We start from the raw sequence: 14,648 nt of genomic DNA on the forward strand, positions 1-14,648 counted from the left end.
ATTTGCAACGATGTGGATGGAACTGGAGTGTATTATGCTAAGTGAAATAAGACAATCAGAGAAAGACAATTATCATATGATCTCACTGATATGAGGAATTTGAGAGGCGGTGGGGGAGTTATGGGGGGCAGGGAGGGAAAAATGAAACAAGATGGGCCCAGGGAGGGAGACAAACCATAAGAGACTCTTAATCCCAGGAAACAAACTGAGGGTTGTTGCGGGGTTGGGAAGGGAGGGATAGGGTGGCTGGGTTATAGACACTGGGGAGGGTATGTGCTATGGTGAGTGCTATGAATTGAGTAAGACTGATGATTCACCAACCTATTCCCCTGAAGCAAATAATACATTATAAGTTAACTTAAAAAAAGGATGGAAATTTTGGCACATGCTATTAAATGGGTGAAACTTGAATATGTTATACTCAGTGAAATTAGCAGTCATGAAAGGACAAATATTGTACAACTTTATATGAGATACCTCAAATAGTCCAATTCACAGAGACAGAATATTAAATAGTTGTTACAGGAGCTATGAGGGGAGGAGAAGAGAGAGTTAATGTTTAATGAGCCCAGAGTCTCAGTTTGGGAAAATGAAACAATCCTGGAGATGGATGGGGGTGATGCCTGCATTATAATGTGAATGCATTCTTAGAAAAAAAAAATTTTTTTTAAGATTTTTTTCTTTCATTCAGGATGGTCCTTTATTTCTTTTTTTAAAGATTTTATTTATTTATTTATTTGACAGAGAGAAATCACAAGTAGATGGAGAGGCAGGCAGAGAGAGAGAGAGGGAAGCAGGCTCCCCGCTGAGCAGAGAGCCTGATGCGGGGCTCGATCCCAGGACCCTGAGATCATGACCTGAGCAGAAGGCAGCGTCTTAACCACTGAGCCACCCAGGCGCCCCCTTAGAAAAATTTTTAAAGATTTACTTATTTTTTTGACTGAGAGAGAGAGAGAGAGTGCATAACAGGGGGAGTGGCGAGGGAGAAGGAAAAGCAGGCTCCTCACCAAAGAGCCTGATGTGGGGCACGATCTCAGTACACTAAGATCATAACCTGAGTCAAGGGCAGATGCTTAACTGACTGAACCACTCAGGCAGCCCCAACTTTTTTTTTTTTTTTAAGCAGACCGCATGTCCAGTGTGGAGTCCGATGCAGGGCTTGAAATTAAGACCCTGAAATCAAGAGTCAGATGTTTAACTGTCCAAGTTACCCAGGCACCCCAATATGAATGTGCTTAATGACACAGAACTGCACACTTAAAAACAGTTTAAATGATAATTTTTATGTATATTATTTTAAAAAGGTATTGAAAATTCTGCAAAGAGCAATTATCAAGTGTAGAAAGTTCACATAAAAATTTATTGTGATAAAATAAAATAGCCTTCCTGGTGATGAGAATTTTTGTCTGTGGTATTGAAGGCCGAGGGACCGGATCCCCAGTGCCTCCACCAATCTGACAACCGCCCTCTAAAGCAAACACACACAAATCAAGGGGAAATGGAAACTTGGTAAATCATGATATAATACAAATATTAGCCCATCTCAAACACTTAGAATCAGATGCCACTTAAATTCTGTCAGTAAGGACACAAATGGATACATAAAGAACTTATGTATTTAAAGAAGCATTTTCAAAACTAAATGGGATGACTCACTTTGAACTCCAGATTCTACTGACATAGGTCTTCGACCTTCCCAAGGTTCTTACTTGCTGAGGGAGGGTGTTCTCAATGAGCTCTTCACCTACACTGTCGTGAACACGGCAATTCTCTAGCTAACAAGGAAAACAGGTTGTATCTGTGACAGGACACCCCTCTAGTCAGATCTGCCATGACTCATTCAGTAAAACAGTAATTTACAAATTGTCTTCTGTGGGGAACTGGGTGTCCCATGGTGGGGCCTGTGGGACCTGGAGAAGAGGATAATGGTAAGATATTAGCGTCTGCATAATAAGACAGCATGACATGTCAGTAAAGAAGAAAGAGTCATAGCAAGTGAGTGAGGCTTTCATGTGTTGTCAGGAAAACACAAAAACCCCTTTCAAATGTATTTTATTAGAACCTCTTTCAGCCCTTTTGAAGATTGCTAACCTAGAACTAGAAGTTGAATGCTTCCCTCTGTACCGAGTATCCTGAGCTCCTGTCAGTCCCAGCTGGGTTTCGGCAGGCCTCTCTTCCCACAAGATTGTCTTCATTTATAAGAGAAGCTGAAATTCTGATACGTTTAGAGTGTGGCCGTCTTCAGTCTCTGGCTGATGAGCATCCTACCCTTTCTGCCTACAACTCAAACCTTAGTAAACAGCAGAGTCTTATTCTGAGTCTCTTATTTAATTTTTCCTGAAATACAACAGTCATTTGTGCTTAGAATATTTTTATATATTTGTATATATACTCATATGTGAATTTTAAAAACTCATATTGTGACTATAATATTTAGAAATAACTACCTCTTAACATTTGGGAATCCACTGACATTTCATGTGATTACAAATTTCAGAAATTCCTGCCTCAGTGGCTTAAACTGAAAACCATACAATGGCAGTTTCACAAACAAATGAATTCAAGTAGTCTAGGATAAGTTATGACACCAGCCTTTCCTCACCAGCCTTAGCACGTGACTTCCATCTGTAAGTGTACAAGAAAGCTGCCACACTCCTAAAAATCACAACTATGTTCTAACAAAAAATGTGGAAAACCCAAAAGACTCCACTCCAAAACTGCTAGAACTTATACAGGAATTCAGTAAAGTGTCAGGATATAAAATCAATGCACAGAAATCAGTTGCATTTCTCTACACCAACAGCAAGACAGAAGAAAGAGAAATTAAGGAGTCCATCCCATTTTCAATTGCACCCAAAACCATAAGATACTTAGGAATAAACCTAACCAAAGAGGCACAGAATCTATACTCAGAAAACTATAAAGTACTCATGAAAGAAATTGAGGAAGACACAAAGAAATGGAAAAATGTTCCATGCTCCTGGATTGGAAGAATAAATATTGTGAAAATGTCTATGCTACCTAAAGCAATCTATACATTTAATGCAATTCCTATCAAAGTACCATCCATCTTTTTCAAAGAAATGGAACAAATAATCCTAAAATTTATATGGAACCAGAAAAGACCTCGAATAGCCAAAGGGATATTGAAAAAGAAAGCCAACGTTGGTGGCATCACAATTCCGGACTTCAAGCTCTATTACAAAGCTGTCATCATCAAGACAGCATGGTACTGGCACAAAAACAGACACATAGATCAATGGAACAGAATAGAGAGCCCAGAAATAGACCTCAACTCTACGGTCAACTAATCTTTGACAAAGCAGGAAAGAATGTCCAATGGAAAAAAGACAGCCTCTTCAATAAATGGTGCTGGGAAAATTGGACAGCCACATGCAGAAAAATGAAATTGGACCATTTCCTTACACCACACACAAAAATAGACTCAAAATGGATGAAGGACCTCAATGTGCGAAAGGAATCCATCAAAATCCTTGAGGAGAACACGGGCAGCAACCTCTTCGACCTCAGCTGCAGCAACATCTTCCTAAGAACAACACCAAAGGCAAGAGAAGCAAGGGCAAAAATGAACTATTGGGATTTCATCAAGATCAAAAGTTTTTGCACAGCAAAGGAAACAGTTAACAAAATCAAAAGACAACTGACAGAATGGGAGAAGATATTTGCAAACGACATATCAGATAAAGGACTAGTGTCCAGAATCTATAAAGAACTTAGCAAACTCAACACCCAAAGAACAAATAATCCAATCAAGAAATGGGCAGAGGACATGAACAGACATTTCTGCAAAGAAGACATCCAGATGGCCAACAGACACATGAAAAAGTGCTCCATATCACTCGGCATCAGGGAAATACAAATCAAAACCACAATGAGATATCACCTCACACCAGTCAGAATGGCTAAAATTAACAAGTCAGGAAATGACAGATGCTGGCGAGGATGCGGAGAAAGGGGAACCCTCCTCCACTGTTGGTGGGAATGCAAGCTGGTGCAGCCACTCTGGAAAACAGCATGGAGGTTCCTCAAAATGTTGAAAATAGAACTGCCCTATGACCCAGCAATTGCACTACTGGGTATTTACCCTAAAGATACAAACGTAGTGATCCAAAGGGGCACATGCACCCGAATGTTTATAGCAGCAATGTCCACAATAGCCAAACTATGGAAAGAACCTAGATGTCCTTCAACAGATGAATGGATCAAGAAGATGTGGTATATATACACAATGGAATACTATGCAGTCATCAAAAGAAATGAAATCTTGCCATTTGCGACAACATGGATGGAACTAGAGCGTATCATGCTTAGTGAAATAAGTCAAGCAGAGAAAGACAACTATCATATGATCTCCCTGATATGAGGAAGTGGTGATGCAACATGGGGGCTTAAGTGGGTAGGAGAAGAATCAATGAAACAAGATGGAATTGGGAGGGAGACAAACCATAAGTGACAAACCGAGGGTTGCTGGGGGGAGGGGGGTTGGGAGAAGGGGGTGGGATTATGGACATTGGGGAGGGTATGTGCTTTGGTGAGTGCTGTGAAGTGTGTAAACCTGGTGATTCACAGACCTGTACCCCTGGGGATAAAAATATATGTTTATAAAAAATAAAAAATTAAAAAAAAATGGAAAAGTGGAAAAGCCAAAAGTTTTCTCTTGGTGAGGATATTTTCTATTTGTTTCCTCCCCAGAAACCCCTGACTATATCCCAGTGGCTAGAACAGTGTCCCACAGTCATTTCTACCTGCAAGGGAACCTGGGAGATTAAGTCTTTTTTGTGGGCACATTGTCACCTCAAGTAAAACTGTGTTTCTCTTAGTAAGAAAGATAAATGATTGCATAATCTTGAAGCAGTGTCTGTCACAATTTTTTAGTACAAATACATCTATGATGCTATAATTCTATGCTTTATATATTATATAAAAGAAAAAAAAGTAGTGTCCTGTCAGAAGTATCTAAGAAGAAGTTTGGTGTTGCCTGGGTGGCTCAGTGGGTTAAGCCTCTGCCTTCGACTCAGGTCATAATCTCAGGGTCCTGGGATCAAGCCACACATCGGGCTCTCTGCTCAGCAGGGAGCCTGCTTCCTCCTCTCTCTCTCTGCCTGCCTCTCTGTCTACTTGTGATCTCTGTCAAATGAATAAACAAAATCTTTTTTTTTTTTTTTTAAAGAGAAGTTTGTGTAGGAAATCTATGGAAGAGACAAGGTTTCTTAAGAAGATCTTACCTTTTTTTAGATGCTCCAGTTTTGTAAATGTTCCCTCTTGGCTGCCTAGGGACCTGCTGGAATTCTCCAAATAATCTTGATTTCCTGGTTACACAGAGAGATTGAGTTCTAGAAGAATTTGTCTGCACTGTGCCCTATCAAATCCAGATTCTGCTTATTATTTTGGAACTAATAAATTAATCTGCTCCAGATGCATTAATGGGTGCTATTAAGTTAGTTATTATCATTTTTTTTCTACAGATTTCTTAAGATATGTTTTAACTTAAAGACTGAATTTGAAACTGGGTATGATATTTCTGAGTTCAATGACTAAAATAGACACTAAACATCACTGAACCTGGGTTCCATATGTATAAAAATGAACATAAGATCTAATTCAAGGTCATTTGTGAGAGTCATTTGACTTTTTTTTTTTTAAGATTTTATTTATTTGACAGAGAGATAAACAGCGAGAAAGGGAACACAGGCAGGAGGAGTGGCAGAAGGAGAAGGGGGCCTCCCTGTCAGCAGGGAGCCTGAGATGTGAGGTTCAATCCCAGGACCATGGGATCATGACTTGAGCAGAAAGCAGACACTTCATGACTGAGCCACCTTATGAAGGGATCAAGTAAACAGAGTCCAAATTCAGACTAACTGGCTTCAAACTCCTGTTCAACCACCAGCATTTATATGACATTAGATGTATTATTTAAGCAGCTGAGTATTAATTTCCTCACCTAAAAATTGGATGATAATAATATCTCCCAATGGAAATCTTATGAAGAGAATGAAGTAAGTGAAATCATGTCTATTAAGAACTTAATAGTATCTGGTGTGGTACTAAAAGTTCAGTGCATGTTAGCTGTCATTAGCAGTATTTAAATGTAGTGACCAGCATCCAAAAAGTGCTTTAAAATATCAGTGATCTTCTTCTATAAACTATAAAGGACCACAATATTGGGGATAATTTAATTTTATATATTGTAAGCTAGATATTATTTTGAGTTTATTAGGAATCTTTCTCCTCAGAGATTGTAATCACAATATCCTACTAACCATGAGACTTTTATGCACCAGTCTAGAGATTTTCACATGTTATTGTTACAATGACATATTATTCAGGACAATGTTGCTTTTTTTGTTTGTTTGCTTGTTATTGTTTTTTTTGGATAAATGAATCCAATGGCAGAAATGTACTGTAGCATAATATCTTAAATCTTCCATGTTTAAGCAATGAATTTTATTACATAAAAAGTACTATAAATTGTATAAACAGATGCAGTTTACCAGTCTTCAAATGGTAAGTTTCATAAGACTTATTTGAAATCTTAAAATACAGGATAATTGTGATATATGGAAAAGATACAGGGTGTGATATAAGGATTCTATTATAAAACTAATTTATAAACTGGTTATATTGAACTTCAAGTTCTGGTGAATCAAAACATTTTTTCCCCCAAGAATCTGCCTATTCAATGAAGAACAATTAACAGCTCAACATCTTTTAATTTAAAAAGGACTTGGGGATTCAACTACATTAGAAAGACTAAATGCAGTACTTATCTTAGTGTGTTTCTTTTTCCCACCCTGGGAAGATTAAAAAACAAAACAAAACAAACCTAAAAATTACCAGACCTGTCATCATCACTACTTACTTGGAAACATACTGAAACCCATCATCAAAAAATCAATTTGCAAGCACCTAGAAAATCATGGTACCAGGTAAAATCCGCTTGGCACTGTAAAAAATAAATCCGGTCAAATCAACTTAATTTCCATCTATGACAGAGTGACAAGAACAGTAGGTACAGAGAACTTGATAGACAAAATAGTTCCTGTCTTGGTCAGAAAGCAGAGGCAGCTCCACATTATATATAGAAAAGATACAGTTTGGGTGTCACTTGATCTTTTTAATCTCCTATTAACCATGGTGCTTATATCTGGGAATGATACTCAATTGGTATATTGACAAACAGAGTAACTGGTAAGATCAAGACCAAATAATTGCAGGGCTGATTCTGATAGTTTTCTTATTAAAAAAACATGAAATATTAAAATACATTAGGAGGTATTAGAATTAAAACCGAGCAGGAATCACTACAGCTTTGCTGCTTCTGCTTATATCATACCTTTTGCAATCACCATTGCTCTCCTCTTGACTTCATACATAGCTTTAATAAATTATAAGGTCAAACTAAAGATTTGCAAGTAGACTTGATATACAGAATGATATGTCCATGTAATGTTGGAATGGGATCATTCTTAGAGCTTCTGGGTTTTGGAGAACAGTTCAATGGCATGGAAAGGTGTCACTGAACTACTGCTTCCGCCCAGTGGGGAATCCATGTTTACATGTGATCCCAATAGTTTCTTTCCACAAGAAGAATTTAATACATCCCTTTGATCTCCAAAGACTTAGGACATTTAACAAAATGAAAACAGCATGCTCAAACCCAAAAAATTGTCCTACTTTTGTGAAACAGTAGTTCCTAAGCAGTAAGTTAGAAGTCTGAGTATGTATTAAAATATCAAACCACTTAATAAAAGTATTAAAGTGAATTTTGAGGAATCATATTAGCAGATATTATTTGGAAACAGTGCTAAAGCACCTGATTTCAGTACTAGACATCCCAGCTTGGACAATTTAAGTTCCTAAGAGTGAAGACAGATGAACACAGCAAGGCTTGAAAGAACAGCGCATACCAGGCAAATGATAGAGTACTTCCTTAGACACAGACTTGAAAATAATTTTCATCTTATATACCAGCTCTAATGTGTAGTGGCTAGACCTACTATAAAGAGTGTTATAAGCAGCAAGTAAACCAGAAGCACACTGACTCTTCAACTTGATTGGGTGGGAGACTTTGCCCTCTTCCCATAATGAGTAAATTTATATCAGAGCCTAACTATAATATTTATATTTGTATAATAAGTCCAGAGGCAGTAATCATTCTTAAACATCAATTTATTCATTTTCAACTAGGCATCTATATTTTCCTTAGGATTTAAAGGCTTTCTTCAGGTATTGTTGTGCATACTTGATTTGTACAAACCAATCTAAATGCTGAATTCCAGATTTTAATATGCAGAATGTGCAACCAGGACCTTTTAGAGAACTATGTTTTAACAAGACTAATTTTGGTTTGGCTGTGATAATTCATCTCATCTAGACAAATATTTATGCCTGAACATCTCCTATATCTATGAATGGGCCCTTCAGGCTGGGCCGGAATATTACAAAAAATGATTCACTTTATTAATTCATTCATTCATTTGACACAATCTGATACTCAGTTATGTCCTAGGAAAAGATACCAGACATTGGATCAAAACCCATTCTGTCTTTGCTCAGGATTTTATAGTTTGGTGAGAAATTCTATTGAATTAATCTTTAACTTAATTCATTGACATTAATTCCAAAGCTCTAGCCGTGATGCTCTAGCAGTACAGAATAGAAATTTACATTAGCTCTGATTTTAAAAATGATTTCTTGCATCAACCCTAAATATCCCTGTAATTTCCCCCTACTGAGAATGTTCTAAGCCTTAGGGCCATTAAGAAGAAGTCCATCTTCCCCTTGAGAAACCTTTAAAAATTTGAAGAAAACTCTACTAGGTCCCCTAAATCATCTTCTATCCAAGCAATCATACCCAAATGTATCTTATTAGAAATGGTCTTAATTCTCCCAAACACCTCAGCTGTAACCTATCACTTATAATTAGAATTAATCATACATTCGCCTAGCATTTGGTAGGTAAGTCATTTATCTCTATTGCTTTAGTAGACTAAGAAATCTTCAAAGAAAGTTAATATTTTGATTCATTTGTGGTCTCCTGCACACTTTGTGCAAGGCCAAATTCAATAGATTTTTAATTGAACATAAAAGGAAAAATTCAATGTCTAGAAAGTGAATATAGACTATCAGGGACTTTTTACAAGTGTAAAGGATTACAGTGGCTAGTAAGATTCTTTGAGATATATGATATATTGAAATCTTAGGAATTCTTTATTTTATTTTATTTTATTTTTGCTAGAGTCATTTTCTGACTTACTGTAGACTATAGCATAAAGAAGTGATATTCAAAATATTTAACAACTAATATCACATTTCTTAGTATTGAAGCAAGATCTCGGAAGCCCTGACTGTATTTTAGAAAGTTGTTGGAGTCTCAGGGAAAGCCAGTGGCTATTTAAAAACAATTTCTAAATTATTTCAATATTTTAAAAATCATTAAGGCAATAATAGTGCACAGTGTTTAAATAACAGCCTTTGAAACACAGACTTTTAGCATTAGAGGTTTTAATGGAAACCCTATAATCAAGTGCCCTCATTGTCCTGGTCGTGAGAGGAAAATAGCCTGTTCACATTCATAGAGTTAGTGAGACACAGTGGTGTAACAGATCAAGAACAGCCCTGATGTTTCCTTCAGCTTATAATCATCAAGAAAGATAATGCATCTATTTCCCATTCTCTGCGGGATAGTAGTAGCCTAAATTCAATAACTGCTTATTAGTAAACAAAGATGGTCTAATCGCACTGACCAACGTCTCCACTAATGCCCACGCCCCCACCCTGTACATTTCAACTAGCTCACACCAGTGCCTAAAACTCCTCCACACCTTTGTTTCAGTGGAATTAAGTCTAATCTCGCTCCCCCACTGCTATGGTCTTAAACATTTAAGGAAAATTGTATTCAACTTTTCCCAGTGCAATTTTCTTTGACAGAACCTGTATCTTCAAAATCTTGATCTCTTTCTCCTACATCATACTCCTTCCAGCTGGTAGTTGTAGTTACCATATAATCAACAGAAGAAAGATAGCCACCACTTTCCCTTGACGATAATATAAATAATATTCCATGGAAACTCCTTTTTAGAATATTGGTGTTAAACTTCAGTGTGCCTAAGAATTTCTCAGGCTAGAGCACCTGGGTGGCTCAGTCAGTTAAGCATCTGCCTTCAGCTCAGGTCATGATCCCAGTGTCCTGGGATCCTAGGCTACCTGCTCAGGGGGAAGTCTGCTTCTCTCTCTCCCCCTCTTCCCCTCCTGCCCTGCTTGTGCTCTCTTGTTCTCTCATGTGCTCTCTCTCTCTCAAATAAATAAATAAAACATTTAAAAATTTAAAAAATTAAAAAAAATTTTTCTCAGGCTGCTCTTAGACAACATAGATTCTCAAGTTCTGATTCAGTAGATCTAAGGTAGGGCCAGAAATATATATTTTAATATGCATCAAATGATCCCTGTCCTATAAAGATTGCTTTAGATTTTAAGTTTGTGGAGGAAAAGGGTCATTTCTATCTTGGTCACCATTCTATCTCCAGTATAGCACTAGCATTCTGTAAATACTTGAGTAGGTGACTGCTTTTGCTTGAATATTTTCCAATATAGATACATATTTTCCTTCATGGAAGTCTGATGCTTAGGACTAGCATCTTATATATTATCCACTTGATGAATTTGTAAATGCCTGAACTTTTTTTTTTTTAGAAAGTAATAAATGCCCTAATAACAGTAGTACATTGTTTCAATTGCAATTTGCAAAGTTTTCTTTATTTTTTTAAAAGATTTTATTTATTTATTTGACAGACAGAGATCTCAAGTAGGCAGAGAGGCAGGCAGAGAGAGAGGAGGAAACAGGCTCCCTGCTGAGCAGAGAGCCCGAAGTGTGACTCAATCCCAGGACCCTGAGATCATGACCTAAGCTGAAGGCAGAGGTTTAACACACTGAGCCACCCAGGTGCCCCTATATTTTCTTATTAGATCCTCATAGCCACACTTTTAGGGACACATGTTATCTTCACATTTTGCAGATGAGAACACTGTTTCAGAAAGAATTAGTAATTACTAATTAAAGCACACAAGTTGACAGAGAATAGGGCATAGTTCATAGTTCTTTTGACTCAATATAGGGCCATAGAGAAAGTCTGGCAAAGAACTCTTTTAAATTCTGTATTCTATTACTTTAGATCTATGAATGTTAAAATTTTTTTAAATGTATGTTACATGGTTTATTAATAGGGCTATATTTTGCATCTTAATCTTTAAATGAATGTTATAAATTTAAAATTATATTAAAAATAGGCTTTGCTTAAATAAATTTGTGTGTTTTTTTAAGTTTTTCAGAATCTTCAGAAGTGTGAGCAATTCCTAGTTTTAATTTTATTTTTATTATCTCCTTGTTATCTTTTACAATTAGACATCAAAAAGAAAAATATGAAAAAAATAGTACTTCTCATTGCCCTATGTACTGTAAAAAGGTTCTAAGGCTTAAAAAATACACAGTTGCATCTAACTGATGCTGTAGATTGAATAAGGTGAAAAAATAATCTACTTTCCTCTAATTAAGAATCAAAAAGAGTTTTAGACACTACAATTTTCAACAATCCTATCAGCAAAAAGGGTTTCTTCCTTTGAGCACTCAATTCTTTTATTCTATGTTTCCTCGAACCTCTTCCTTTGCAAATCTGGGCAGACTTCAAGGCCTCTTGATATGACACTTTCCCCATGAAGTCTTACTAAGTCCCGCCATGCAGACTCCTTCCTTTTCCCGTGATCTTAGAACATCATTTGGAACCACTGTTAGAACCCTCTTTTTGTTCTCATCCATAAACATGCCTCTCTGCCTACCGGTGATCTCTGTCTGTCAAATAAATAAATAAAATCTTACAAAAAAAAAAAAAAAGAGTTTTAGAAACACTCAAGTTCTACTGTGTTGCTCTTTGGAATTTTAGGTCCATTAACAATCTTTTCCCTATGGATACACTTAATAACAGTTTCAATTTCTAATAAGTACCACATTTTTGTTGTACAAAATTTAAGTTTAGACAAAGCTGATCTATAAAGTGGTTCCATATTTAGTGGAGGAAAGAATATTGCTGGTGTATATGATACTTAATTTTGTTAACTATTATTTCAGAGAATAGTCAAATATATTTCTGAGATTTCAATATAAACTTTCTGTGGAGGGCTTAGATATCTTCTCTATTCCTGAATGTAGCCACTGTATAAAGCAATTTGCATAATTTCTAAGCTTATGAGTATCGCACATAACATTGTTGAAATATGTGCAAATATCGGTCTCAAGAAAAACATGAAAACTTTAGATGAAGGTAGGGAGAAATCCTTCACCAAACTGGAATCAACGGCAATCTTCTCAGCATATCAAATACAGTGATATTTGTGATATTAATGATACAGTGATATTAATGATTTCAAACAGAGTTAAAATTTTATTTTATTAAAAAAATGTCCCCATTGTATGCCTCATTCAACCAAATATTCTGAAGTCTGATTGTAAAAATATCCTCTCCTGTAGTTCTAGCTGAGTTCACCAAAAAGGCAGTGTGGCCCCCTGTCTACAGTTACTTTGGCACTTTCTCACTAGCTCTCCATAATCTGGAGTCCAGTCTTGCCACATCACAGAACTGACACACAAATTCAAAATCACTTCCATACTATAGGATTATATGGACACATTATAATCTTCATCTCATTGAAGCTTTCAGTACTTAAATTTTTCTACTTCTTTGCTTTACTTAAAACCATGAGAACTATTTTGTGATAAGACCTAATTGCTTTTATTTCGAAAATCTTTTTGAAAACTGGAGCACTAAGTATTCCACACAAACAATGAATCATGACACACTACATCAAAAACTAATGATGTACTGTATGGTGACTAACATAATTAAAAAAAATAAAAAAGAAAACTGATCTGTAAATTACCAAGCATTTGAATCATTCATGCTAATTACTAAGCAGAGCAAAGTATCTATGCTTAAAATAAACATCTTAACAAATAGTCCTGATGTGAAGAACAGGATGGTATTTACTAATTTCTATGAAAAATCTTTGCATTGGGCCACTCTGGAAAACAGCACAGAAGTTCCTCAAAAAGTTGAAAATAGAGCTACCCTACAACCCAGCAATCACACTATTGGGTATTTACCTTAAAGATACAAATGTAGTGATCCGAAGAGGCACATATGCCCAAATGTTTATAGCAGCAATGTCTACAATAGCCAAACAATGGAAAGAACCTAGATGTCTATCAACAGATGAATGGATAAAGAAGATATGGTATATATACACAATGGAATACTATGCAGCCATCAAAAGAAATCTTTCCATTTGCAATGGCAGGTATGGAACTAGAGGGTATTATGCTTAGTGAAATAAGTCAAACATAGAAAGACAATTATCATATGACCTCTCTGATATGAAGAATTTGAGAGGAAACATGAGGGGTTTAGGGGATAGGGAAGGAAAAAATAAACAAGATTGGATCAGGAGGGAGACAAACCATAAGAGACTCTTAATCTCACAAAACAAACAGGGTTGCTGAGGTGAGGAAAGTAGGGAGAGGGTGATTGGGTTATAGACATGTGGGAGGGTATATGCTACGGTGAGTGCTATGAAGTGTGTAAACCTGGCAATTCACAGACCTGTACCCCTGGGGCTAATAAGACATTATATGTTAACAAAACATTAATTTTTTTTTAATTTTAAAAAATCTTTGCATTGGAAGGGTCAACATGTAGTAGGCATAGCTTTGTGATAGATCAATATTCCCTCAAACTTTTCCAGCAATTGTTCAACTTTACTTGTTTATTATATTTATACTGTATATCTTCACTCCGAAAAACTTGCTTTTAGTAGGCTGTGGAGGAGGATAAGAGGTCTTGCTTAAAATATTTTAAAGAACACACCCTGCCCAACCTCTTTTTCCCCACACTGCACCCCTTAGGCCATACCCACAAGCTTCTGGACATCTAGCCTAGGACTAGCAGCTTAGTGTGAATATTGATAACACTGCATATACACTGTGCCCAGCCACCCTGCACACAGATGCCAAGAGCCCCCAGGCCGCCACCACCACCACTGTTGCTGCTGAGGACAACAACATGGCAATCAACAAGCTGTAGGGGATCTGCTTAGGACTACTCATTCAGCGCAAATTTTGCTAACACCATCACCCTGCTTCTGAGCCCTTCTGCAATCAAGCCCCTCGGAGCTGGCCTGCCTGGGTCTCGCTAACATCACAGAGAATAAGCACAACCCATAACATGCAGAGTCATGGCAGACTTCTGGACTGAAAGGAAAAACTAGACACAATAACAGGATGGAAGCAACACACATAGGAGACTCCTGTGATACTCCTCACTGGCATTTCAGGGGAGTCTGGTGAAAGGGGACAGCACACTGCAGGGCACTACAGCGTCTCTTCTTTACAAAGCCACTACTTTTAAGAATAGATGTAGCTGACTTCCTTAACACAGAGAAACAGACACAGAGAGGTGGACAAAATGAAGGGACAGGGAAATATGTTCCAAATGAAAGTACAGGACAAAATCACAGCAGGAGAGCTAAGTGAAAGAGAAATAAGTAATACGCTTGATACAGATGTTAAAGTAATGATCATA

This window comes from Mustela lutreola, chromosome 3 (genome assembly GCF_030435805.1).
Source record: "Mustela lutreola isolate mMusLut2 chromosome 3, mMusLut2.pri, whole genome shotgun sequence".
Lineage (NCBI taxonomy): Eukaryota > Metazoa > Chordata > Mammalia > Carnivora > Mustelidae > Mustela > Mustela lutreola.